At 44.8% G+C, this 24,074-nt stretch overlaps 1 long non-coding RNA gene across 1 annotated transcript in view; it reads right to left on the bottom strand.

Annotated features, from left to right (window-relative positions):
• LOC150057015 (uncharacterized) overlaps nt 1-22,435 on the bottom strand; it is a 28,884-nt gene extending 6,449 nt beyond the window's left edge. Inside the window, exon 1 of the long non-coding RNA XR_016537027.1 lies at nt 22,322-22,435. This is a non-coding gene — a long non-coding RNA (uncharacterized LOC150057015). The remainder of the gene's footprint in view (nt 1-22,321) is intronic.
• Between the last annotated feature and the right edge of the window lie 1,639 nt (nt 22,436-24,074).

The following is a 24,074-nucleotide window of genomic DNA, read 5'->3' as shown; positions in this document are numbered from 1 at the left end:
TATTTAAGGAGGGAATAAATATACATCTAACTTACTAAAATACATTATACTAGAAAGGTAATTAGTATGTCTTTGAGGGGAGGAAAAAGGGAGGGAAAAAAGGAAGGAAGGAAGAGAAAGACAACCTACCTGTTGCATGAATGAATGGTGTGCAATTCCCTAAATTATCCTCCTGTGAAATTTTCCTGGCTGGGGATGACAGAATGACACATGGAGGAAATGAGATGCTTTCGTCTATTCTTTTAAAAATGTGAACTTTTGAAAGAAATGAAGGGAAAAGTCTGAGCCCTCATGGACCAAATGAAGTCTTGTTCTTTGCCAAATTAGCTTTGAAATTGAGCAACTGGGCAAGCAATGGAGCCATCCTGGTATCAGAGCAGGCGTGTCTGCCAGTTCTGCCTCTGTGGATAAGCCCCCAAGCTGGGGTTCCACAGTTGCAGCCACTGTCAGGGTTCCTTCCACCTCCTAGCCCAGTAAACCAGGAGAATGTGAGTAAGAAGTTTCCCAGAGATGATCCATTGAAATCTGGCTTCACTATTTCTGCAATCATGCTGTAGAATCCTCAGTAGGTTTATTTGTTTGTTTGTTTGTTTATACCAGCAATAGAACATGAACTCAGAGTCTAGGCACTGTTGGTTAGCTTTTTTACCTAACACAATTTCATTTCTGTTGTAATTTTTGTTTTATTGTCATTAATTGGGGATGGGAATCTCATGGACTTTCCTGCCTAGGTTTGCTTCAAACCTTGATCCTCAGATCTCATCCTCCTGAGTAGCTAGGATTACAAACATGAGCCGCTGGTGCCCCTCCAGCAGATCTAAAATTAGTCTTAGTTAAAAAGACAAATTGAGTGGCTTGACAATAAAGTACCATAATAAAGAGATTTTAAAATGGGCAAATGAGGCCTGGGAGTGTGGCCTTGTGGTAAGAATGCTTGCCTAGCATGCCCGAAGACCCAGGTTTGATTCCTTAGTACCCCCTACATAGAAAAAGCTGGAAGTGATGCTGTGGCTCAAGTGGTAGAGCTCTAGCCTTGAGAAAACCCAAGTACAGTGCTCAGGCCCTGAGTTCAAGCCCAGGACTGGCAAAAGAAAAAGACATTTCCCAAGAGACATAACCAGACATTTCCCAAGAGAAAACAGACAAATGGCCAACAACAACGTAAAACTGAAATCAGTATCTCAAAAACACATCTGCACCCCCTGTTCACTGGCTCACAATTCCCAACAACTAAGTCAAGGAACCAACCTAAGTGTCCACTGATAAAAGAATATATAATACAAATGTAATATATGCAGACATAGAATATTATTCAGTGATGAAAAGAAGGCAGTCCAGTCATTTGTGACAACATGGATGAAACTGGTGGTCATTATGTTAAGTGAAATAAGCCAGGCACAGAGAAACTTCAGTCCTCAGTCCTCTTTCCCTTTCTACAGGGAATGGTGGGTTGTCATCTCCCTGGAAATTCAGTGGCTCTAATTAATGCAAACCAAAATACATCCATTTGGGGAACATTTGTATAAGCAAACGCCTCTAAGCTACTTCTGTACAGTGCTCCTAATCAGGGGACATTGACCAGTTTTGTCTGCTCATATGTAAAAGATACAATACTGGGGCCAGGAGTTTGGCCTAGTGGTCGAGTGCTTGCCTTGCATGCACAAAGACCCAGGTTCTATTCCTCAGTACCACATACATAGAAAAAAACCAAAAGTGGTGCTGAGGCTCAAGTGGTAGATCTCTAGCCTTGAGAAAGCCCAAGGACAGTGCTCGAACCCTGAGCTCAAGCCCAGGATTGGCCAAAAAATATATATATATACAATATTGATCTCATAGAGATAGAGAGTAAACAGTTGCCAGTGACTCACACATGTAGTCCTAACTGCTCAGAAGGTTGAGATCTAGAGGATCAAAGGTTTGAAGCCAGTCTAGGCAGAAAAGTCTACAAGGCTCCATCTCCAATTAACCAACAAAAAGCTGAGCTGCAGGCATGGTTCAAGTGGTAGAGTGTCAGCCTTGAGTAGGAAAAGAACAGGGACAGTGCTCAGGCCCTGAGTTCAAGCCCAGTGCAGGCACCAAAAAAAAACCCCAATATTTATTATTCATTTCTATGAAAGAATTAGACAGCTCACTTGATATGGAAAAGCTCTCAGTCAGTCTCACATTATTATCAATTGTGATCAACAGATGCCTGCATGACCTGCTGCCATTTCTGTGTCTCTGCTAATACACATAGTATCCAGGAAACGAGGTAAAAATGAATGCATTTAGTCCAAGTGAGGAAGTGAAATTTTGAGATTTGTTGGACAGCAGCATGTCTTTAGTTCAAGCTGGACAATGCTTGAATCAAGCATCCACGATGCAGCATCAAGCTCTCTACCCTGGGCATGCACACACTTCCCTCAGTAGTCCTCTCTGGGAACCCTAGACATGCTGACTTCGAGGGTCTACTCTACTCTGATTTAACCATTACCCATTATATTCACCTATCAAGTTATTCCATACATATATGAGCAATAATAGCCACTATGCCTCAACTTAAAAATGTTTGGGGTTGGGGGGCTTGAACTCAGGGCCTGGAAGCTGCCCCTGAGTTTTTTGCTCAAGGCTAGTGTTATACCACTTTGAGCCACAGCACCACTTCCTGTTTTCTGGGGGTTAATTGGAGGTAAGAATCTTATGGACTTTTCTGCCTGGGCTGGCTTTGAACTGTGATTCTCAGCTTCCTTAGTAGGATTACAGGCATGAGCCACTGGTGCCCAACCCAACTAAAATTTTTACATGAAGAGAAACACTAAGGAAGGGAAGATTGTGCTGTTAGGAACTATTTGACCAGTGGGAGCAGGTAAGTATAACTGATGGAATACTGGAGAGTAAGAACCTGCCTACGAGGCTGAGCACAGCCATTCACACCTGTCATTCCAACTATTCAAGAGACAGGGACGGGAAATATCACAGTTTGAGGATAATTCAGGTAAAAAGTTAGTGAAACCTTTTCTCAAAAAACAATCCAAGAGGTTCCTCAAAAGACTAAACATAGAGCTCCTCTATGGCCCAGCAGTTCCACTCCTTGGTATTTACCCAAATGTCCAGAAACAAGGGCATACTAAACTTACTAGCAAAACCATGTTTACTGCAGTGTTATTTACCATAGCTAAGATATGGAACCAACTTAGATGCCCCTCAGTAGATAAATGCACCAAGAATATGTGGTACTTATACACAATGGAATCCTATGCTGCCATCAGAAAGAATGATATCACCCCATTCATATGGAAATGGAAAGACTTGGAAAAACTCATATTAAGTGAAGTAAGCCAGACCAAAGAAACATAGGCTCAATGGTTTCCTTCACTTGTAATAGTACACATTGATGACTCTCCTAGCAGAGGATCATAAGAGCTCAAAAGCCATGTACGTGTGGTCTTATAGGATGAGACTAAAATGAACTCTAGGATACGGAAACAAGAGGTTTATCTTTGTAATTGTTGTTCTCAATGTGCAGTTATTTTCTTTCTTTTCCCCTTAGGTTAATCTCATGTGTTTACTGTATCTGACTGTTACCTAATATATACATTTATTTTTTATGTGAAATAGGGAAGGGAAGGGGGAAAATAAGACGATCGGGAAGGGTTGGGGGGGAGAAAAAGAGGGACAAAACCATGAAAAGGGCTATCAGTGTTTGAGAAGTAATGCATCTGCTACCTGATGAATGTAATTGTAACTCCTCTATTCTGACAATAAAAAGGTAAAAAAAAAAATCCAATCAGGGCCAGGAGTGTGGCCTAGTTGGTAGAGTGCTTGTTTACCATGCATGAAAACCCAGGTTTGAGTCCTGGATATTTTGGTACTATATACACAGAAAAAGCTGGAAGTGGTGCTGTGGCTCAAGTGGCAGAGTGCTAGCCTTAAGCAAAAAGTGTCCAAGGACAGTCCTGGGGTCCTGAGTTCAAGCCCTAGGACTAATACACACACACACACACATACACACACACACACACACACACACACACACACACACACACACAAGCCACCCACAACCCAAGCCAGGCATTGGTGGTTTACACCTGTAATCTTAACTAGTCAGGAGGCTGAAATCTGAGGATGGTGGTTTAAAGCCATCCTAGGCAGGAAAAGTTCATGAGAGTCTGATCTCCAATTAACCACCGCAAAGCTGCAGGTAGTGCTCTAGCCTTGAGTGAAAGCGTACAATGACAGCACCTTGGCCCTGAACTCAAGCCCCAGAACCCAAACACATCAAAAAATTCCAAGGATGGTGGTTGCATTTACCCTACTTGCTATCCAATACACAGGAACTGGAAGGAGACTTGTGGTCTGAGTCTATCCCAGACCAAAACATGACACCCTATCTGAAGCATAAAAACTAAAACAAGTAAAATAACAAAAGCGAAAAGGACTAGGTATGTGATTCATTCAGGCTTGCCTGGCAAGCCTGATGCCCTAAACTCAAACCCCAAAACTGCAAAGGAAAAGAAAAATGGGAAGATGGTCACAAACCTTAGATAGGAAATAAAATTGTAATGGCTTAAAAATCATGTAAAAAAACAACCATAACACAGAGCCATAGAGACCCTATTGAGTGAAAGCATGCCAGCTGGCTGTGACATTGCAGAGGTCTTGACAAATGTGTTAGGATGGCTGTGTGCTGTGAACATCTGTTGAGAAGGAGATGTCATTTGTGGTAAATCATTGGCATGCATTTTTCTTGTTTTTCTTCTGCAAGTGTAGCAGTCATCTGAGGCAAGTCCACCAGCCCTCTTGTTATAGAAGCTAGGAAAGTTAGGCTTATAAAATGTAAGGAACTTAACATTTGCTTACCTGTAACTCTGAGACACTACATAGTGTCACCAGATATAAGTGATGGTTAGTGAAGTTTCCCTTTAAATATGGGGACTCTTCACTTAGGGTCCTTGAATAAGAATTTCTGGACAAGTCACCACAGAAAGAGAACTTGGTGGAGCTTTATTGAATAAGTAAGTCAGCAGACAAGTAGACAAAAAGCATAAAAACAGACAAACAGAAGGACAGAGGTACACTCTAACAAAGTGCGGGTGCTCTTACAGGGAAATAGAGAGATGCAGCCTTTTGGCTGTTAGGGGTATTATATAGTAAAGGCCAGGGTCTAGCTTCAAAGTTATTTTCAAAGACTGGCAGTTCATCTTTTCTCTGATCACTCCTGGGATTACTTTCTGAGTTTCTGGATGTTTGGGTGCACTTCTTCCAGGTAAGAATGCATCCTGCCATAACCCAATTCTTATCCTTAAGATGACAGTGCCCTGTTACCTACATTTGGGGTAGGAGATTGCTTAAGTTTTGGGGAAGGATTTTTCCCAGGAAGGCATGCAGCCTGTCAGGCAAATGTTGATTTTGGGGGTGAGAAATTCATCCCTCAGGAAGGAATTCATCCTATTGTCTCTCTTTGAAACAAAGATGGCACTGCTATATTTCTAAATACCATATTTCTGAGTTACCTTCACCAGGCATCATTTTCCTCAAATGATCTGGCTCCTTTCCCCCTAAATGACATTAGGCCCTTAATCTTAAGGGGAGTGGAGGAATGTCTATCTCCTGTGTTTGCTGTAAGCTAACTATACCTCATTTTCCCTTTGTCTACCCTGCTTCAATAGCAAGAGGTTCAAATGCACGAGAGGCCGGTGGGTTCCATGTGTCACTGCTATCATGGAGGGGACAGGAATGGAGACACTCAGGAACCATTCAGGCCAGGAGGATACCAGAGTGGCACCTAGGCATTCAAATGACACCTGGTTGTATCCTGAAGAGCTAGCCAGTCCCTCGCTCTGTGGCTTTCAAACCACTCCCTGTCCATGCTTGCTACCTACTCACCCCATCCCAGAGGAGCAGATAAACCTGAGAAGTTGACTGCTGGGATTTCTGCTCAGGTTTCACAAAAACAGTAATGGGAAGTCTTTTTTTTTCTTTTTTGTGCTAATCCTGGGGCTTGAAGAACTCAGTGCTGAGTCTCTGTCCCTCAGCTTTCTGTTCAAGGCTTGTAGGTGCTCTACCACTTGAGCCACAGATTCAATTCCAGCTTTTGGGTGGTTAGTTGAACTTTATAACTTGGGAAGGGGGAGGAGGAGAGAAAGTGGGAGGAAAAACATGGGAAAGGGTAACTGTTCAAGAAGTAATGTGCTCAGCTGGGCAAGGTGGCTCACAGCTGTAATCCTAGCTACACAGGAGGCTGGGATCTGAGGATCAAAGTTCAAAGCCAGCCCCGGCACAAAAGGACCTGAGACTCTTATCTCCAATTAACCTCTAGAAAATGGGAAGTGGGACTTGGCTCAAGGATAGGGTGGCAGCCTTGAGCTGAAGAGTTCAGGGACAGCACCCAGGCCCAGGGGTAAGACAGTAGCTAGCCTTGAGCTGAAGAGCTCAAGGACAGTGCCCAGGCTGAGTTCAAGCCCCATGACCCACAAAAAAGAAAGAAAGAAAGAAAGAAATGTACTCACTATCTTATGAATGTAACTGTAATTCCTCTATACATTACCCTGGTGATAAAATAAAATGAAGAATCTCACAGATGTCCCTTCCTGGGCTGGCTTCAACAACAATCCTCAGATTCCAGCCTCCTGTGTAACTAGGATTACAGTTGTGAACAACCAACATCCAATAATGTCTTTTTTTTAACTTACTTAAAAAACAATCTAGCCTTTAAATCCTAGAAACCTAAGTTTACTATTGATCCAAAAAAGATTTAAGAGGAGAAAATGAGAGAGAAGAAACCCTACCAGGCACTAATGGCTCATGCCTGTAATCCTAGCTATTCAGAGGGCTGATCTGAGAATCGTGGTTTGAAGCCAGCTTGGGGAGAAGAATCCATGAGGTCCTTGTTTCTAGTTAACCATCAAAAATCTGGAAATGGGGGCTGCAGCTCAAGTGGTAGACTGCCAACCTAAAAGTTCAGAGAGGGAATTCAAGCCTCAGGAGGGATACAAAAAAAAAAGAAAGAGGAAGGGAGGGAGGGAGGGAGGGAGGGAGGGCAGAAAGAAAGAAAGAAACTAACAACTGAAGTTGTTACTACTTTTCCTTAAGACATTTCAGTCACCCCATAGAGATCACATTTTCTAAAGATGGCTGCCACAATATCTCCCATTCCATGTGTTCTCTACAATGCTACACCGCCTGTCTTTCATGAAAAGGCTGAGATTGATTCCCTTCTCCTCAGACCTGGGCTGAACAGAGTGTGTGAGCTCCACGGGTTGAGCAGAGGGTACCTTGCAGCTTTGGCCTGAGTCCCTTGATGTACTCTTTCCTCTTCCTTTCAAAACCCAGCAACAAGCATAAGGAACCCAAGCTAGTCTAAGGTAAGGCCGCCTGGAGTTCTCCAGGATAGCCTAGCTCAGCCCACCTTGCAAGCCATGCCAACCCAGGCTTCAGAAAAGTAAGAGAAAAAGCCTCTGAAGACACCAGTTCCCAGTAATTTGATCTATAAATGGCCAGTCAGTCTTGGAGCTAAGGCTTAAGATACTATATAGGAGTCTCAACTATAGTATGGCTCTTGAATGTTCCCAGACATGTGTTTCAAGCTTGATCCTTTCAGATGTGGGGGCCTAGAGAGAGGTTGTTAGGTCATTGGGGGTGTGGCCTTCTGAGCCACTGTGTACATGACTGCATCCTCTTCAAGCTGCGAATGTAAATAAAAACCAGAGCTGTTCTAGAAGCTAAGGCTGGGAGAATTGAATGGTTCCAAGGTGGCCCAGACAAAAATTTCCACATCTCAATGAATAAAATGCTGGGAATGACAGTGTACAACTATCATCCGGGTGGCATGGGAAGCATAAGCAAGAAGACAGAAATCTGGCTTGGTCTAGGCAAAATCAAGACCGCTGTTCAAAAGTGAGTGAAAGCAGGGGAGCAGAAGGCTGTGTAGCAGGCCTGGAAGAGGGAAAGTAGCAAGACTGGAAGCACTGATGACAGACCAGAATAACGCAGGGAGTGGGAGAGTGGGGGCCACCACCAGAACTGGGAGAGTTCCAGGAAATGCAGCCCAGCAAAGGAGCCCAGCTCAAACAGACTGCAGATTTGAGGAGGGAGAAAAACAAAACGCCACATGTTAAACAAAAAGTGTGCAAGTCAGGGAAGGGATGATAAAACCCCAGAATCCAGAGGCCTGCACTGGAGACTGCACTCACCCCTCCTCAACTATGCTAGGTAAACAACTGAAACCACCATTGTGGTCATAGAAACCTGTTGTTATGCTGCCACCTGCTGGCCACGTAGACATAAAGCTGTTAGAAAAACCTCACCTATGTTGGGGAACCAGCTGAAACCATTATGGTCATAGAAACTGGTTGCTATGCTGCCACCTGCTGGCCATGTAGACACAGGGACATTAGAAAACACTTCAGGTGCCCTGGAAGCTAATTGTTCATTATTATTATTATTATTATTATTATTATTATTGTTATTATTTCTCTTTGTTTTATTTTCCTGTCATTCTCACAAATAGGTAGGTCATCCAGACCCCCTCCTCCAATCAACAAAGAAACTAAATGACACAATAGACAAAATAGACGTAACAGACACCTAGAGTATTTTTTTCCAGCTGCTTTACGATGGACATTCTTCTCACATCAACCTATGAAGCTTTCTCCAAAATAAATCATAATTTAGTCCATAAAGTGAGTGATAACCAATACAAGAAAAATAAAACAACTCCCTGTGTTCTATAAGATCATGATGAAATAAAACTAAAACTCTGCAGCTCCTAGAGAAACAAGAACATACCAAATCCCAAATTAGCAAATACAGAGAAAGAATAAGTGAAACAAAAATTAATTAAATGCAATATGATATAATCAATATAAAAGCTGAATCAAAACTAAATTGAGAAGGAAAAAAACTCAAATAATATTAGAAGCCAGGCACCAGGGTTCATGACTGTAATCCTACCTGTTCAAAAAGTTAAAATCAAAGAATCAAAGTTCAAAGCCAGCCAGAGCAGGGAAGTCTTAGAGACTCTATCTCCAATTATATAGTTAAAAAAAAAAGTTGGACTGCAGGCACAGTGGCTCACGCCTGTAATGCTAGCTACACAGGAGGCTGAGATCTGAGGTTCAAGGTTCAAAGCCAGCCCCGGCACAAAAGAACTTGAGACTCTTATCTCCAATTAACCTCTAGAAAATGGGAAGTAGGGCTTGGCTCAAGGGCAAGGTGGTAGCTTGAGCTGGAGAGCTCAGGGACAGTGCCCAGGCCAAATTGAAGCCCCATGACCCACAAAAAAAAAAAAAGTTAGACTGCAGGTATAGCTCAAAGTGGTAGAGAAAGTACCAGCCATGAATAAAACAACTGAATGGGAACTGGGGGCTCTGAGTTCATGTTCCAATACTGGCACAAAATAAATAAAATAGTAAGCAGCAAATGGGCAGAGGAAAGCCAGCATGGTGGCTCACGCCTGTAATCCTAGCTACTCAGGAGGCTGAGATCTGAGGATCAAAGTTCAAAGCCAGCCCAGGCACAAAAGAACCTGAGACTCTTATCTCCAATTAATCTCTAGAAAATGAAAAGTGGGGCTTGGCTCGGCTCAAGGATATGTCAGTAGCCTTGAGCTGAAGAGCTCAGGGACAGTGCCTAGGCCCAGAGGTAGAGTGGTAGCTTTGAGCTGAAGAGTTCAGGGACAGCACCCCACCCAGGCCCAGAGTTCAATCCCCATGACCCACAAAAAAAAAAGGGCAAAGGAAGAGAACACAAAAAGTATTAATGAAACCAAAGTCAAAAGGTTTATGAAGAATAGTTTGAAAACCTATATGCACACTGGAAAATCTACAGGAAATGAACAAATTTCTTGATGGATTTGATCTACTAAAATTGAACTAAGAGGCTATAAATGACAAGTAGGTGTATAATAAGCAACAACATTAGATCTTAAAAAAAAAAAACACTCTCAAACTCTCCTGAAATAGAGAAGGAATTCTACTAAACTATTTTATGGAGCCAATAAACCTCATTCTAAAACCAGACAAGGATACAAAAATGAACAACAAAGTGAATATAACTTAATGTCCTTAATAACCATGGATGCAAAATTTATCAGTAAAAGTCTTACAAACTGAATTCCACAGCACGTTATAAAGACCATATAACTAAGTGGGTTTCATTCCAGGATGCAAGGATGGTTTAACAAACATAAATCAATCAGTAAGTGTAACAGCACATAAATAGAACTGGGAGCTGGGTGCAGTGGCTCACGCCTGTAATCCTAGATACTCAGGAGGCTGAGGTCTGAGGATCAAGGTTCAAAGCCAGCCTGGGCACTAAAGTTTGTGAGACTTTTGTCTCCAATTAACTACCAGAAAACCTGGCTGCTGTGGCTCAAGGGCTAGGGCAGTATAGTAGCCTTGAGCTAAAGAGCTCAGGGACAGCGCCCAGGCCCAGAATTCAAGTCCCAAGACTGACAAAAAAAAATAGAACTGGGGACAAAACTCACAAGATCATGATAATTGATGCAGAAAAGGCCTTTAACATGGTTTAATATCCTTTTAAGTCACTTGGTTCTGTGTCTGTCTCAGCCGCATGGACAGTCTTTATGGTGGTAAGCTGTGTGTTGCTTTTTCTTTGTTTTGGTTTCTTTATAATCAAGTTGCTTTTTCTTTGGTTTGGTTTTGTTTCTTTATCATCAAACCAAGCACAGACCGTCCATCAACGTGAAGTCTCGTCCTTTATCAGAAGTGTCAGCTCAAACCTGGAGGCTCACTCTGTCTATGGATGTGAGAAAAGAACCCGTATGTCCTGTGGCAACACCCCGTTTAAGCTTACATTTTCCAAACCTCCACACCTGGAGTCCCCTTTGGTCATCTTCCTCAGGCCTCCAACACTTCCTCCCAGGTGAGAAAGCACTTGGTGCTCCCTCTGCTGGGTCAAAATAGAATCTCCTTAGCCAGGCACAGTGGCTCAACGCTGTAATCCTAGCTATTCAGGAGCCTGAGATCTGAGGATCAAGGTTCAAAGCCAGCCTGGGTACTAAAGGACCTGACACTCTTATCTCCAATTAACCTCTAGAAAATGGGAAGTGGGGCTGTGGCTCAAGGAGTAGGGCAATAGCCTTTAACTGAACTGCTCAGGGACAGCACCCAGGCCCAGAGTACAAGCCCCATGACTCATTAAAAAAAAAAAAAAAATAGAGTCACTTTATTCTGTCCCTGTCCCCCTGGGCAGTTTATTTCCATTTTCCCTTGAGTCATAGAAGATAGTGCAGCTTTGGACTCCTTGCTCATCTGTAATCCTTGGCTCTGTCCTCATTGTGTCCCCATATTACCCTCTGTGTGTTAGGACCAGAGACAGACTTTAAGGACTCTGCCTTCTCCTCTGCCCCTCCCCATTCTCTACCCTACCCTTGCAAAGATACAGCACTATTCTCAATTGCTTAGCCCATGTTCGAGCATAAATGAATAAAGCTGAAAGCCAGGGGACCCATTCCAAAGCCCAAGGTGGCCACACATCAGCCAGTACTTACCCAGCTCTTCCCTTCATACCCCTGACACCAATCCCCGAGCAGAAGCTTAAAAAGAATGTTTGGACTCCAACTTAATATAACAAGCAAAGCTATGCAGAAGTTAGGGGGAAAAGAGCTGAGAATTGATAGTTCACCTACAATCCTAGCTACTCAGGAAACTGAGATCTGAGGATCATGGTTCAAAGCTATCCTGACAGGAAAACCTGTGAGACTCATCTCCGATTACCAAAAAAGCCTAAGTGAAGCTGTGGCTCAAGTTGTAGAGTGCTAGCATTGAGGCTCAGGATGTCAGGACAGAGAGTACCCAAGCCCTGAGTTCAAGTCACAAGACTGGCACCCAAAACAAAACAAAACAATAGCAACAACAATAACAATAATAAAAGAAAAGGTCCACATGGCAGTCCCTTTTTGTGTTCTCTCACTCCTTCCAGCTATAGTTGTATACTGTGCTGAGAATAACTTTGAGGAATTAGCAGGTGCCAGTGGCTCATACCTGTAAATCTAGCTACCCAGAAGTCTGAAATCCATAGAATCACAGTTCTAAGCCAGCCTAGACAGAAAGTCCATGAGTCATAATCTCCAAAACAACCAGCAAAAAAGCAGGGCTGTAGGAGCTGTGGCTCAAGTAATAGAGTGCTGATCTACTAAGCAAATTGAGCAACATGAGCTTTTGAGTTAAAACCCTGGTACACACACACACACACACACACACACACACACACACACACACACCCCTGGAGCATGACTGACAGCTCCACTCATAGAGTCCCTAGCAGGTAATTTCCTGAGTTTTGAGGGCCTAACAAATGGAAGTTATCCTACTCATTTCTCAATGCTGTCTTTGCTTCACAGTGAAGCTAAGAAACAACTTGGCACACTGAGTGACTTAAATAAGGTGCCCTCTCAGAGAACTGTTACAGAAATAGAGGACTGTGTTAGTCAGCTTTCATCACTGTGACAAAATACCTGAGGGAAATCAATGTAGTGAATGAAGGATTTCTGGGATTGTGGAGGCTAAGCCCCATAGCTGTGGGTCTGGCATGAGCCAGAGCGTGAGGGCCAAGAGGGGGAAGGAGCAGAGCTCCTTTTCTCATGGTGGCCAGGAAGCAAGGACAGAGAGGAGGCTAGGAATAAGATGTACTCTTCAAAGGCAATGACCTTTTTTCTCCAGCCAACTCCCACCTCCTAATAGTCCACTCAGATGAGAATTTATCAATGGATTAATCCATGGGTGAAGTCAGAGCCCTTATGAACCAATCACCTCACTAAAGCCAATCAACTGGCAACCAAGCTCTTAACCCATGAGCTTTCGGGAAACATTTTTAGATTCAGCTGCAACAAGAATGCACACTGACTTCTCCATCCAGTGGAGAGCCCATGGCTGAGTCTTCCTCACTTGTGAGCATCAAAGATCTGAGTCCAGCATAATTCTTCCACCCCATTTCCTGCACTGATCCTACACAAATATTTCTATTGCTATTATTTGCATATTGTAAAGATGGGAAGGAAAACCGTAGGTTCAGAATTTTGTATACGTGTATGCGTGTGCCAGGAGTGGAGCTTGAACTCAGGGCCTGGGTGCTGTTCCTTAGATTTTTCTGCTCAAAGGTAGTGCTCTGCCACAAAAGCTACAGTTCCATTTCCAGCCTTCTAGTGGGAGATCTAAATAGATCAGAGTGTCATGGACTTTCTTATTTGAACGGGTTTCAATGAGTGATCTTCAGATCTCAGCCTCCTAAGTAGCTAGGTTTAGAGGTGTGAGCCATCAGTGCCTGACTCAAAATTCTTATTAACAAATGGCAGATATAGGCTAGTGCCTCAATAACCAGGTCTCAAGTCCTTATTCCTCATAATATCCATAGAATGTTGTAGAAATCTTGTATTCTGCTATTGCTGATGATTTATCAATAAGTCTGTAAATGTGTCAAACCATTCCCTTTACTGGAAATTGCTCAGCAGAAGAATTTCTTTCCTTTTTTTCCTTTCTTTATATCTTACTTTATAGCAAACATAGTATTTAAATATTACATGCCACATAAAAAAATTAAGGAAAAGACCAAGCAAAATATAAAATTAAAATGGAACCACAGGAAATGCTATGACAGCTAGAAAGCAAATCTCAATCTTTGTTTTTTTCTTCTACACCAGCAAACTTACCTCCCACCCAGAGGGAGTGGTGGAAAGTGTTCTCATTCCCATATAGATATCACCCCCTGTTGCTATGGAAATGTGGACACCACCCCTGTTGCCATGGAGATATGGACTATTTCCTGCTTTCATGGAGATTATGTCATAGATTGTATGGAGCAAATGTTTTACTTTGAGCAAGCTGTAAGGATGGTTTAACAATCAGCTCTATGCTGCACATTTTGGCTGTCATACAAAGCACTCCTCATCTGGAAAAGGGCAGCTAAGTGAGAGCGAGAATGTCCACATGCAAGTCAGTGGGGGCTCACTGAGTAATTCAGGGGTGACCTCTTCAGCGTGCTGATGGGCTTATGAACAGACTGAGAGCTAAAGGTTTGGAGCCTCCCTCAGTGGAAGGTGGAGCGGTTATAATGAGGTGGATTTCAAGACAGATGTTCTGGGGCCCAGGCAAATGGTCCACAGCTGTGATGTGCTGAAGGATTGGTTTAATTCAGAGCTGATGTTCAGGCTATCTGGGGGTGACTAGTCCCCAGCACTGTCAGTTCCCTCAGCCAGGGGAAAACAGTGCTAGAGCTTCATTAGACGCTTAGAGCTGAAACTGCTGGCACGGCCTGAGGTAGGCTTTCTGCTGTTAACTGGGCAGTGTATACTACAGAGCTAAAGTGGTTATTGGAAGCTGGCTCTGGTGGCTCATGCCTGTAATCCTAGCTACTCAAGAGGCTCAGATCTGAGACCAACCTGGCAGAAAAGTCAGTGAGACTTTTTTTTTGGAGGGGGGGGCAGTCCCAGGGCTTGAACTCAGTGGCTGGGCATTGTCCCAGCTTAAGCATTGTCTTCCTTGCTTAAGGAGATAGCATTCTACCACTTGTGCCACAGCACCACGTCCAGCTTTTTCTATTGATGTGGTACTAAGAAATCACACATAGGGCTTCATGCATGCTAAGCAAGCACTCTACCACTGACTCACCATCACCCTCCCCACCCCCCAGGAGATGCTGATCTCCAATTAATCAGATTTAAAAAAAAAAAAAAAAGGTGGAGGTAGATTTATGACTCAAGTGATAGAGCGCCAACCTTGAGCAGAAAAAGAAAAAGTCAAGTAATGGCCGAAGCCCCAGTATTAGCATTAGAACAAAAAGGAAGGAAGAAAGGCAGGGAGGGCAGGAGGGATTAGACACTCGCAACTCAAACTTGTGACCCTAGCTACTCCAGAGGCTAAGATCTGAGGACTTTAGTTCAAAGCTGGTCCACGGAAGAAAGTTCATAAACTTTGTTTTTCTTTTCTTTTGGTCAGTCTTTGGGCTTGAACTCAGGAACTGGGCACTGTCTTGAGCTTTCTCAAGGCTAGAACTCTACCACTTGAGTCACAGACCACTGCCAGCATTTTCTGTGTATTTGATACTGAGGAATTGACCCAGGGCTTTGTGCATGCTAGACAAGCACTCTACTAGTAGGCCACACTCCCAGCTCCATATGACTTTTTTCTCCAATTCACCAGCAAAAAGCTGGAAGTAGAGCTGTGGTTCAAGTGGTAAATAGAACACTTGCCCTGAGCAAACAAAAGCTTACAGACAGAGCCCAGGCCCTGAGGACTGGGAAAAACAAAATTAACTAATTAAACTTAAAAAGAAAAGAAAGAAAATAGCTACTAGAGACTAACCCTCAGAGCCTACCATCCCTTCCCAGCAGGGATGTGGTAAGACAGGAACTCCATACAAAATGAACGTGGGAATAGCTGAACTTTTCAGATGCTACAAAACCACGCACAGGAACACACCCACTTGGTTAAGATGGCTAATCAGCTGCTCCCATCTGAGAAAAGAATGCAGCAGCAAAGAGAAACTGGAAATCAGTCATTTCATTCTATTTGGCACATTAGACAAAACCATTCTTTCCTGCAGTCAATAGAAACAAGAGTGGAAAGCTGGGGGGGGGGGGGAAGGGGGACCATTTCAGTCAAGTCTGCCCCAGTAGTGTTTTACCAACCATTGAACTCAAAGGTAAAATCACAGCTCCAAAGATTGTGCACGTGGGCTCCACGGATTGCCTAAGTGTGTGTGTGGAGATAGAGAAGCTCACGTGAACGCAGACCACACACAGCCATGAGTTGGTCCAGGACAGGCCCTCTGTCTCCAGCGTGACTAATAATGGCTGTATTTCCTGTCCCCTTCAGCAATTCTCTTATGAGACCCACAGGGTGGTCAAAGCATTCTGGCAGAATCCACATATTTCTTTTGGGGACGTTTTCATTGTGGATGTACCCATGTAGTTACAATGAAACAGTTCCAATGTCTTGTTTAAAACTCTGGGGAGCAGAATCCTCCAGGCTTCCAGATGCTTTGCTTGGCTTTACTTCCCCCTGGAAATCACAAGAAGGGGATAGCTTATGGATGTCACACTGGCGACCCTCAGGGCCTGATCTAGACAAGTTTTGCTTCATAAAGCGCATAATCCTCTGATGGGTGTATGACCTACAGTGGAGATTCTAGAACACTGATAGTCCTCAGAGATGTGGGTGGTGATTTGTCTTCATATGAGTGTAGATCTGACTAAGAAAACACATATTCTAATAATCCCAACAGGCAGGAGAGTTGTGAATGTGACAATAGCCTAAACTACACAGAAAGACACCATCTTGAGACAAAAGCAAAAGGGCTCGATACACAATCCAATTTTAGAGCATTTGCCTTATATGTACATTGTCCTGAGTCCATAAAAATAAATACATTTAAATCAAATTCTTCTTCTGGGGTTTTTCTTTAGAATGTCAATCAGACTTTGAGATTTAAACTTATATTGTATCAAAGGTAAAGGAAGGCTTGCAGTTTGAAGCCAGCTCAGACAAAACGTGAGACTCCATCTCAACCAATAGCTGGTCATGTAGTATTTGCCTGTCATCCCTATCCATATCCCTGTTAACTGCAAGTCATAAGTAGAAGGATCAAAGTTCAAGGAAGCCAGAGCAAAAAAAAAAAAAAGAATAAGTATGGCATAAGTGGTAGAGCACATGCATAGCAATACTCAGTATTTTAAGGAGAAAAGGAGGAAGGAAGGAAGGGAAGGACAGAAGGAAGGAGGGAGGGAGGGACAGAGGGAAGAAAGGGAAGGGAAGGGAAGAAAAGGAAAAAAGGAAAGGGAAGGAAAGGGAAGGGAAGAGAAGGGAAAAGAGAATCCCCACGCCCTGCAAAAGCTATAATCCTAGCTACCTGTGAGACTGAGAATGGGAGGATTGCATTTTGAGGCCAGCCTGTGTATAGGAGTGAGATCTTTTCTCAACCAACAGCTAGGTTTACTTGCACATGCTACATAGGAGACTGAGATTGGGAGAATCAGAAGTTCCAGGCTAGCCTGAGCATGAAAGTCTACAAGGCTCCATCTAAACAAAAGAAGTTTTTTGTGGGTGTTTGTATGTACTTGGTATCCCTACCACAGTTGGAAGACTAATATAGGTGGATAGCAGTGACAGTGAGCTCCCAGGCAAAAATAAAATCATATCTCAAAATTAACCAGTGCAAAAAAGGACTAGAGGCATGATTCAACGTTAGAACATTTGTCTAGCAAGCATGAGACTTTGAATTCTAACCACAGTGCTGCCAAAAAAAAAACCAAAAAACAAAACAAAAAACATCCCTTGTTTTTGCTAATCTCCTATACATCCCATTAGTGAGGAAAGGTGCCCTTCCCTCAGGAATAAAAGATGGATGAACACTGGTGTCCCAGACAGGAGGACACAGCTCACAGTAAAGGGCTGGGGGAGGGGGGGTAGAGTGAATCAGCAGGGCTGTGAGGTTATGTTTTGGAGTAACAAGACGGTGGACGGTGCCTTGGGTTCCCATGGGAACAGGTTTGCAGACTGGCTGAGCCCATTAAGTTGTTGATTGGGTAAGGTAGGAATCTTACTATATGGCCTCTGTTAGGAAAAGACTGCTGAAATGCAGTCCTGATTTGGCTCCTTTCTAGGTAACTGTCATCTCAGACACAGACCTTCGATTTTCTATGCCTCATTTTCCTCCTGTGTAGAGAGCTTAGCACAGGACTTGGCCCACAGTCCATGGAGAGGAGCAAGTTCCTTATCTTATTAGTCATGAGGATTGTGCAGTTGCACCCCCACAGAGGGGGAAGATGAAGCTCAGAGAGATGTGAGAGTGAATTCATTCCTCTTATTAAACCCAGTGTGGACATATTGGACCCATTTCAATGCCTGTGTATCTAGCCCTTGCAGGGTGGTAGATTTGCATGCTTTTATTTGAATAAATTATTGATACACCTGACACAAAACTCCTGTTTCTTGTAAGACTTGCACAACTGAGGTTGCAGCCCATGATCCCCTATTCTTATGATCAGAAGAGTCCAGTCCCAGTTCCTTGAGGCAGGTCCAGGCAGAATCAGAGCCTGTGTGTGATCTGCACTGAGACCTCCATCTACTACCTCACCCACTCTTCCTTTCTGTTCCTTTCCTTCACTTGCATTTCTGTCTCCCCCCCTTCTCCCCGCCCCGCCCCCCGGCACACAGAATGTAGACAGTAACTGGTGCCTGGCTTCCTATGGTCTTCTGATTTATGGTTATTCATCTTATTAACTAAGTGGCTTTGCCAGGTAAAATATTAAGGCACCAATGCCATTATGACCCAGTCTTCCATGATCTCATTGGCAGCTGGTGTTGCCATGACAACTTGGCTAGAGAAGATAGTAGAAGGCAATAGGAACAGTGTCTGTGTGTGTGTGTGTGTGTGGGCGCGCGCGCACGCGCGTACAGACTTCATCATATAGATTTGTTGTACAGAAAGCCATGAATTTCTTAGACCATGCTTTCTGCTTCTCCTTCCAATTATTATTTTTCTTTCAAAACACCTCTGAAGCCAAGTACCTATAATCCTAGCTACTCAGGAGGCTGAGATCTGAGGATTGTGGTTTGAAGCTAGCTTTGGCAGGAATCTTCGCCAGACTCTTATCTCCAACAAATGACTCAAAAAAGCTGGAAATGGTATGGTTGCTCCAGTGGTAGAGTGCTCACCTGAGTAAAAGAAGCTCAAGCTCAAGGACAGCATCCAGACCCAGAGTTCAAGTCCCAGGACTGGAATAAACAAAGATCACCTCCAAGGGGCCAGGATGTAGAGTGGCCCAGTGGTAGAGTGTTTGCCTAGCATGCATGAAACCCTAGGTTTGATTCCTCAGTATCACATTCACAGAAAAGGCCAGAAGTGGTGCTGTGGCTCAAGTGGTAGAGCACTAGCCTTGAGAAAGCCCAAGGACAGTACCCAGGCCCTGAGTTCAAGCCCTGGGACTGCCCCCCCCCCAAAAAAAAAATAAGTAGAAGGAAGAAAGAACTTTTTCTTTGACCTCTTGATTGGTAAACTGGATAGATATGTTTTAGATACTTTCTACCCATGTAAAATCAAGCAATTTGGTGGAATCTCAGAATCCTGTTCAAAGACAAAAGTGTTGGAGGAATTTTATTTCAAAAGTTATTCTGAGGGCCGGGAGTTTGGCCTAGTGGTAGAGTGCTTGCCTAGCATGCATGAAGACCTGGGTTCAATTCCTCAGTACCACATACATAAAAAAAAAAAAAAAACGGAAGTGGTGCTGAGGCTCAAGTGGTAGAGCTCTAGCCTTGAGAAATCCCAAGGACAGTGCTCAGGCCCTGAGCTCAAGCCCAAGATGGGGAAAAAAAAAAAGTTATTCAGAGCCGCACCCATGGCTCATGGCTGTAAGCCAGGCTGAATGCTGAGAATCTAAGTTCAAAGCCAGCCCAGACAGGAAAGTCCAAAAGTCTCTGATCCCCAACTAACCACCAAAAAGCTAAAAGTGCAAGGTATGAAGCAAAGTGATGAACACAAAAAAGTGAGCACAAAAGCTCAGGGACAGTGTCCAGGCCCCAAGTTCAAGCCCCAGGACCAGCACCAAAAAAAGTTATTTTAAAGCAACTTACTTAACCTCTGTATTGATTCTTTTACTTTGAATCAGTGTACATATATGAGGGGTTTTCATTTTTCCACAGATGTATACAGGGCACTTTCACCATCCCTCCACCACATTGATATTCTTTCCTTCTATCCCTTTTCTAAACAGGTTCGATAGGTTTTATGATTCTGTCTTTACATAGACATAGACACACACACACTCAAAGATTATTATATGTAGATATGTAATATACTTCATCTCTAAGTATCCCTTTTTCTTCTTCCCCACTAATCCCCTCCTAGACAGTGTCCTTTTACATTCATGAATCACCATCGTCATTTTAGGTCTATACTCCACAAATTACTGAGACTATTTGGCTTTTTTTTTTTTTTTGCCAGTCCTGGGCTTAAGCTCAGGGCCTGAGCACTGTCCTTGGATTTTTCTCAAAGCTAGAACTCTACCACTTGAGCCTCAGCACCACTTCTGGCTTTTCCTAAGTATGTGGTACCAAGGAATCGAACCCGGGTGTTCGTGCATGTTAGGCAAGCACTCTACCACTAGGCCAAACTCCCGGCCCACTATTTGGCTTTTTGAGTCTGACTTATCTCACACTATATGAAGACCTCTAGTCTCATCCATCTTTCTGCAAATGGCATAAAGAGGTTTTGGAGGCTATAGAGACTTTAGAGCATGGTGAGGGTTCTGGATGCCTCCAAACCATCACCTTACAGAGGCTGACAACTATAGGAGCAAGTATAGGAAGATGAATCCCATATCTAAACAGAAAACTAGTCTAAAGGAGCCAGGCTCAGGCTTTGACAACAACCTTATCCAGGATTCCACAAGGATGCCTCAACCTCTACATCCAAGGACCTGTGAGAGATCAGAGTCTCCTGAATTTTCCTTTCTGGGCTGACTTTGAATCATGGTCCTCAGATATCCTCCTGAGTAGGGCTAGGATTACATTTATGAACTGCTGGCACCCACCAGACTCAGATTCTTAATACAGAATTCCTCCTATTAACCTATGCTTCCCTTTCTCTGTCTCCTACCATCCCTACGTGTAAATGACAGCTGTCATTCAAGGAAGAAAGAAACTGGTTTTGAGGCAGGAGGTGCTTTTCTTTAAAAAAATTCCCTCATGGATACATGCTCATAGGGGATTCTGCATTCCACAAGTTCTGCTCTCAATGGAGTAGTTGCTAAATGAACACTGTTCAACTGTAAGCCCAGGAGAAAATGAATGGGGAGAAAACAAGAGGAACAGGCCTTTCACTTCCGGTTAAGCAAGCTCTTTATAATGAATTCACTGAATCTCCACAACAACCCCACAAGTGAGCATATTCATTGTACTCATTCCCTTCCCATGGCTAAATTGTCAGCGGTGGGTTTCCATCTATCCATTCACTTCAGGGCCCCCCGATGGCCCCAACAGCCTGGGGTTCAAAAGACTTTCTCATCCCCTCTCTGAGCCAAAGCTTATTTGTGGAAGTGGTAGAAGATTCGAAGCACACCGGTGTCTTTTCCGTTGCGGACACAAAGCAGAGAGCGTGCAGTTCTGGAAATCTAAAATATTCCTCCAACCAAACTGGACAGGCATTGAAAGTGACACCAGGCTGAGTGGTTTGGGGAACTGTCGCTTTCAACTCCTTTCATGACTCCGTCAGGGATAAAGGCAAACGCGATAGAATCCCAATCCTGGTTAGTAGAGGAGCAAGCCTTTAAGGGAAATTTATTTCAAAAAGTGATTCTGAAGAACATTCTCCCACAGAAGGAGGGGCGGGCAGCGATCCTGGGTCGCAGGTAACAAGGCCATTAACGCAGCTGGCCCCTGTGCGTCTTACCTAAGAGTGCTCCATCTTGGGGAGGGGTAGGTAAACCAGCACGGAGGGAAATCTGGGGAGGAAGTGAGGGCAGCAAGGAGAACCAGCTCTAAAATGCCAGATGTGTGCAGAATGTGGGTCCCCCCACATCAGGGCGGGGAATAGACTGGTGGGGTTGTCTTTTATCTGGGTTCACTCCTTTCACCTGTACCGCGTGATTATATGGGCTAGGAGGGAGGGAGAAGGAATTTGGGGAGATTTGGGACCTGCAGGAAGCTGAATGGGGGGAGGGGAACATCTTGGGCTCTGGAGAGGGGAAGAAGGTTGTCCCCCGAGGCTGTGGGAGCTCCTACACCGAGGAAGCTGAGAATGCAAGTTACCAAAAACCAACCATCAACAACAAATCCATACTATCCATGCTATCGCTTTCTGTTTTTCCAGCTTTCTGCAGCACATGGTTTTCTAGGTAACCAACCTCCAGGTGCATTTCGGGCCATCGCTGCACTTCGGCCCACATTGCCTAACCCGTTCGAACCCCGAGATCCCCTGGTGAACCCCGAGTGCGGCCAGGCCACCCCGGGTCTGGGACTGAGCAGAAGGGACGGGCGGGGGCTCGGCCGCCTTTCCCCGCAGGGAAAGAGCCAAGGCAGCCGCGGCTCTTACATAATCGGGATGACGTAACCGTGGGCCGCTCCGGCGCGGGGCGGGGGCACCGGGCGCGGGCGCAACTGGCGCGGGTGCAGGCCTGGGCCACCGCGCGCGCGCGCCACACCTCCAACCACGATTCCAGCAGCCGAGTGAAAGGAGCAGGTAGGGCAGCGCGAGGCGCACGCGCAGAGCTGGGGGCGGCAGTGGGCGGGGCGCTGCCGGCCCCGTGGGCGGGACCTCCTGTGAACACGTGGTCCGAGCCGGTTAGGGCGAACTGACTTGGCACAGACTTGGCCGAAGTCTTTCTCACCTTGCTGGACAGACCAAATGAGCCACAGTGGTGTCTGAGGTCCAGCAGCCTGAGAGTAGACGTCTGGAAACATTAGCCAGGACCCGCTCCTCGACAACCCCCGCCTGAGTTGAGCCCCCAAGGGCTGCCTTCCGGGGGCGGGGCTTATCGCTAAGGGGCGGGGCTGATGCCAAGGGGCGGGGCTTGCATTGCCTCGGAGGGGCGTGGTTGATACTGAGGTGGGCGGGGCGGGGCTCCGCCTCCTAGGACCTGAACCGCTGGCTACCCGCTGCCTTGGTGAAACTCCAAGGTCCATGAGGTGCGGGCTAGTGCTAAATCGCTAGGACATAGTACCAAGGGTGAATTTTTCTGAGAAGGTGTGGCTTGTGGTCCACGTGGGCATCAGCAGCTGGCTGGTCACCCAGTATCCCTAGGGTTTGATATGTTTCCTCCAGCCTGGAACTACCCACTGGATCTACCCCAGTGGGGGCCCTCCACCTCCTGGGATTCATAAGGTGGTTCTCGACCCTGGGTGCATGTCAGGATCGCTGGCAGAGAATTTAAAATACCAGTTTCCAGGCTCCATTCCTACAGATTGTGATTCAGCGAAACTGCTCTGGAAGCCTTTTCGACTGGTATTTTATCCAAGTCTCCCGTAAGGTGCACGTCGCTGAGAGACTTCCTCTGTCTCTGCTTTCTGATTTTAAGGCAACCTAGGCAGTTTTCCACACCTGGAGTCAGAGCACTGCAAGCGCGAACCCCTCCCCCCAACTCCGATCTTAGAGAATGCAGCCAAGTTTAGCTGTCATTCTGCTTCTAGGTGACCCCTCAGCTCTGTGCCACTGAATTTAGGCCAACAAGATGGCAGCAGGCACTATCTGCTGGGTCTTTCCATCTAAGAAAAAGCATAGCATTAACTCATAAGGTTCCAGCTGACTCTGTATAACCCCTGATTATAGGCTTGTAAAAATCTCTCCCTGGGGTTCCGGTCTCTTCTGGTTTCACCACCTTTAGGGAAAGTAGAAGTGAGGAAAGGGAGCAGGACAGGCCACGGGCAGGTTATGGGGGAGGGAAGAAAGGAGATGGCAAACTTTGGAGGCTTTCTCTGGTGTTGTGCATTTCATGAACTGGAAGGAAAGACAATCTTATTTTGATCTCAAGGGAAACGCTGTAGCTAAGGCTTATAATGTTTTTCTTGGCATGCTACAATTGTCATAAAGCTTCCCTCTCCCCATCCTGGGCAGCAGGATGTAAGTCAGTTTCCTAAACTCCCAAGTCCCTGGAACAGTGAATGGGACCTAACCAATTTCTATCCTGGGGCAAGTAGGGGACAGAGGCACTTGGGAGACTGCCTCTGGTCACCTGGAGTTGAGGAATCGCTACAGTGTCTAGATTCAGTGGGAAAAGATGTCTTTTCTGTCAAGTCTTCAGGTATGGCTAACTTGCTGCTGCCCTGGACCCACACATGAGCTCCTAGCCTGAGTGGTAAAGAATCGGGAAACCTCCTTTGACTTTATTACATACCATCCTGTGACTGAAGGCAAGTCGCCTACAGCTCCATGCATTTACCAACAAGAGATAGAGAGTGATTGCTGGCAAAGATGGGGGCGGGTGGACCACCCACTCAGGAAGGTGAAGATGGAGAGTTAAGGAGAAAGAGAAAGGTGTAGTTTGTGAATATAAAATGCTTCTCCCAAAAAAAGAAACAGGAGGATTCACAAGAGCCAAGTATTACTATTAACAGATTGGACCAGGGTGGAATGGTGGTGTAGAG

This window comes from Megascapheus bottae, chromosome 11, assembly GCF_031878675.1.
Source record: "Megascapheus bottae isolate mThoBot1 chromosome 11, mThoBot2.hap1, whole genome shotgun sequence".
Lineage (NCBI taxonomy): Eukaryota > Metazoa > Chordata > Mammalia > Rodentia > Geomyidae > Megascapheus > Megascapheus bottae.
The sequence above is the reverse complement of the archived record's forward strand: the minus strand, read 5'-3'. Positions and strand labels throughout refer to the sequence as shown.